This window comes from Schistocerca americana, unplaced genomic scaffold, assembly GCF_021461395.2.
Source record: "Schistocerca americana isolate TAMUIC-IGC-003095 unplaced genomic scaffold, iqSchAmer2.1 HiC_scaffold_663, whole genome shotgun sequence".
Taxonomy (NCBI): domain Eukaryota; kingdom Metazoa; phylum Arthropoda; class Insecta; order Orthoptera; family Acrididae; genus Schistocerca; species Schistocerca americana.
In genome coordinates this window covers 60,001-65,000 of record NW_025726416.1, presented here as the reverse complement: position 1 = coordinate 65,000, position 5,000 = coordinate 60,001, and positions in this window count along the sequence as shown.

The window sequence follows — 5,000 nt, the reverse complement described above, 5'->3', positions numbered from 1 at the left end:
CCGCACAGCTGCGATACAAACCACCTGCGAGAACCGCAGAGGCGACCGAGCAGCAGACGGCGTCGCGGCGCCGAGCGCCGGGCGGCGGCGCATCCTCAGCGCACACAGTCCTCAATCGGACCAGCACACTGCAGATGTCCACCGCGCTTCGCACCGGGCCCGCGAGGACCTACTTTGGCCGCACGGCGCCGCGTGCAGGGTGCGCCGGCGCGCAGCTGCGCCGCCTGCCGCCTCCGTCGGCCGGCGCGCCTGCCACTGGCCGCCCCCACCAGCCGGCTGTAGCGCGTGCGCCCACGCACCGCGCGGCCAGCACGCCGGGAGGCCCCCCCTCACCGGCCGGGGACGGTCCCACCCAGCCACCGCCGCGTATCGCTTCACACCCACATGCCATTCACGTTCGTGGGCATGGTGGGTATCGCTGAAACAACCGGTTGGTAGCTCAACCGATCGTCGCCATCACTGATTCACCTCTAGCGAGAACAACCGCACCACAACCGTTTACCAGTTGTTCATTTGCGTAACGTCACCAGCAAACGTAGACGTCCATCGCCATTTGCAAATTCAACGATTGTTGCATGCCTGTGTCAGGTGTCACGACACACTATGTCTGCCCACATACACGCAACAACATGTGCACGCTTCGCGAACACGTGGAAGGTGGCCCCCGTACGTATGCGATGTCCATTGCGCGAACGACTGTCAACCGGCCTCTGTCGCATGTCGCAGATGTGGAACGCAGTGCACCATGCTATCACGGTGTGTGAGAAGAGACGACTACGTCTGACAACACGCGCCACTACATCAACAGACGGCTCATGCTGATCGCCATCCACGGCATACCATACTGCAATCCAGCTCTTATAGGGAGACGACACGTAGCTGAGTGCACAATATTTGGACCGTATGGTTCGCCGTTGTTGGCGCAGTCGTGGTACGGTCACACATGTACCACGATGTATCATTCAGTACATGAGGACCAATGTGCAGTACAGTGTGTGATTTGGACGTACAACATCAGCGGACAGTTGACACACGCCGTACCACAACGTAGGCTGTGCTTCGCCATGCAAATGCCAATGAACAACTGCGAAGGGCATTGAGCATGTACGTCCTGCTGCCATCCGCATTACAGTGTATAGCTGCAAGGTGTTTAACATGAAGCGATACTCTGGGGACCAGGCAGTGCGAGTAGCAAACTATATTGCGGGGGTTGCAGTTAGGCAACACCACACTAATTTAACGCGTCGTATGACAATTACAGAGCAGGTTAAGGCCCAACGTGTGTTGGGTTAAGGCCCAACGTGTGTTGGGTTAAGGCCCAACGTGTGTTGGGTTAAGGCCCAACGTGTGTTGGGTTAAGGCCCAACGTGTGTTGGGTTAAGGCCCAACGTGTGTTGGGTTAAGGCCCAACGTGTGTTGGGTTAAGGCCCAACGTGTGTTGGGTTAAGGCCCAACGTGTGTTGGGTTAAGGCCCAACGTGTGTTGGGTTAAGGCCCAACGTGTGTTGGGTTAAGGCCCAACGTGTGTTGGGTTAAGGCCCAACGTGTGTTGGGTTAAGGCCCAACGTGTGTTGGGTTAAGGCCCAACGTGTGTTGGGTTAAGGCCCAACGTGTGTTGGGTTAAGGCCCAACGTGTGTTGGGTTAAGGCCCAACGTGTGTTGGGTTAAGGCCCAACGTGTGTTGGGTTAAGGCCCAACGTGTGTTGGGTTAAGGCGCAACGTGTGTTGGGTTAAGGCGCAACGTGGGTTACGTTAAGGCGCAACGTGGGTTACGTTAAGGCGCAACGTGGGTTACGTTAAGGCGCAACGTGGGTTACGTTAAGGCGCAACGTGGGTTACGTTAAGGCGCAACGTGGGTTACGTTAAGGCGCAACGTGGGTTACGTTAAGGCCCAATATAGGTTAGGTTAAGGCCCAATATAGGTTAGGTTAAGGCCCAATATAGGTTAGGTTAAGGCCCAATATAGGTTAGGTTAAGGCCCAATATAGGTTAGGTTAAGGTACAATATAGGTTAGGTTAAGGTACAATATAGGTTAGGTTAAGGTACAATATAGGTTAGGTTAAGGTACAATATGGGTTAGGTTAAGGTACAATATGGGTTAGGTTAAGGCGCAATATGGGTTAGGTTAAGGCGCAATATGGGTTAGGTTAAGGCGCAATATGGGTTAGGTTAAGGCGCAATATGGGTTAGGTTAAGGCGCAATATGGGTTAGGTTAAGGCGCAATATGGGTTAGGTTAAGGCGCAATATGGGTTAGGTTAAGGCGCAATATGGGTTAGGTTAAGGCGCAATATGGGTTAGGTTAAGGTACAATATAGGTTAGGTTAAGGTACAATATAGGTTAGGTTAAGGTACAATATAGGTTAGGTTAAGGTACAATATGGGTTAGGTTAAGGTACAATATAGGTTAGGTTAAGGCACAATATGGGTTAGGTTAAGGCGCAATATGGGTTAGGTTAAGGCGCAATATGGGTTAGGTTAAGGCGCAATATGGGTTAGGTTAAGGCGCAACGTGGGTTACGTTAAGGCGCAACGTGGGTTACGTTAAGGCGCAACGTGGGTTACGTTAAGGCGCAACGTGGGTTACGTTAAGGCGCAACGTGGGTTACGTTAAGGCGCAACGTGGGTTACGTTAAGGCCCAATATAGGTTAGGTTAAGGCCCAATATAGGTTAGGTTAAGGCCCAATATAGGTTAGGTTAAGGCCCAATATAGGTTAGGTTAAGGCCCAATATAGGTTAGGTTAAGGTACAATATAGGTTAGGTTAAGGTACAATATAGGTTAGGTTAAGGTACAATATGGGTTAGGTTAAGGCGCAATATGGGTTAGGTTAAGGCGCAATATGGGTTAGGTTAAGGCGCAATATGGGTTAGGTTAAGGCGCAACGTGGGTTACGTTAAGGCGCAACGTGGGTTACGTTAAGGCGCAACGTGGGTTACGTTAAGGCGCAACGTGGGTTACGTTAAGGCGCAACGTGGGTTACGTTAAGGCGCAACGTGGGTTACGTTAAGGCCCAATATAGGTTAGGTTAAGGCCCAATATAGGTTAGGTTAAGGCCCAATATAGGTTAGGTTAAGGCCCAATATAGGTTAGGTTAAGGTACAATATGGGTTAGGTTAAGGTACAATATAGGTTAGGTTAAGGCGCAACGTGGGTTACGTTAAGGCCCAATATAGGTTAGGTTAAGGCCCAATATAGGTTAGGTTAAGGCCCAATATAGGTTAGGTTAAGGCCCAATATAGGTTAGGTTAAGGCCCAATATAGGTTAGGTTAAGGTACAATATAGGTTAGGTTAAGGTACAATATAGGTTAGGTTAAGGTACAATATGGGTTAGGTTAAGGTACAATATGGGTTAGGTTAAGGTACAATATAGGTTAGGTTAAGGCACAATATGGGTTAGGTTAAGGCGCAATATGGGTTAGGTTAAGGCGCAATATGGGTTAGGTTAAGGCGCAATATGGGTTAGGTTAAGGCGCAATATGGGTTAGGTTAAGGCACAATACGGGTTAGGTTAAGGCACAATACGGGTTAGGTTAAGGCACAATACGGGTTAGGTTAAGGCACACATTGTTGTAAGGAAAGGTGTTTTCGGGGGGGGGGGGGGGCTGGTTTGTTGATTGTGATTATCGTAAGTAAATGACTGCGGCATCATCTGATTTGCCACGTCAGGGTGCACCTTTGGCTCATAACAGGCGGCGCTCTGATTCCATGCTTGTGGCAGACCTGTGTCTTTCATTCGTGCCATTGTTTGTGTGGTGTGACAGGAGGCAGTATTGTGATGTTGGGTGCACCCCTGTGTAGGACATGTGTGGGTGTTGGTGGCTTAGCTGAGCAATGGTGGTTGTCGGAAGGGTGGGATATTCTGTTTTCCGAGTGGACCTCCCGGTCTGGTTATGATAGTGTGGATTGTCTAATGTGGCAGAGAGGATGCACTGGGTGTTGTTCCATGCTGGTGCTTAGATATTGTCTGTGTGCCTGTTACAGGCAGAGAGTAGTGCGTGATAAGAGTGTCTGGCTGACGTGTGATTGTGAGCAGAGTCTTTCAGCATGTATACGGACAGTTGTATACATTATCTGTATTCTGATGGCTCTATCTATTACTAATCAGCGCCGTGTATACGTTTAATCCGGTTCCAGTCGAAACTATTGTATCTCTGTACATTAGTGACACGGCGAGCCCGCTATGTAGTTACTCGTCTCGGCAGCTTCCACCGGTGTATGGCAAATGATTATAAGGAATCAGTCTAGTCGTCAATACCGATAGTGTGACGTCACATGTCTGGGGTGGGGGACGCTGCGCCCTTCCGGTGGGTCATGGCCTAGGAAGACTCTTCCCACGCAGGGGGGCTTGGACTGTCATTGACTCTTCCGAGTAATATACTTGCCGTACGTTTTTGCGACTGCGAGTGCAACGCTCACCGGTACCGACATGGATGGAGCGCCTCCTAGCTGCCGCTGAGCATCTGCATTCGTACAGAGAGCAACGCGCTCGCGTCTGTAGCTCGTACGTGGTACAGCTCGCAGCTCATGTATAGGGACAGCGGGAATGTCGCATATTGGACATAACTCTTCATGAAACGCACGTTATAGGGGTGGATTGCACATTGCGAGTGCGAGCAAAGTCCGCCGTTCATCCGCTGGAGCTGCGAGTTGGGCGGTTGGGGTGGGGCACGAACAGGTGCAGGTGGAGTGATTGCCGGTCCACGACTTCGTGCGGCAGAGGCGCTGGCGTTGGGGTGCTGTTGTCGACAGAGGATGCAGGCTTTGTGGGTGGGGTCGAAAGAAGGGCACTGTGGGCCCATGGCTGTCTTAGTCGGCTTGGCGTCTCATAGATGACGGTATCGTCGTTGCAGGAGGTCATGTTGCGGGAGACCTACAGATGGCGGTATGTTTTGCGGTGCGCTCGACATGGCGGACGTAGTGTTGTCAGATTCGCATAGATGGAGGTATTGCATGTGGTTTCGCCGTATTTTCATAGATGGCGATACTGTTTTGCCGGC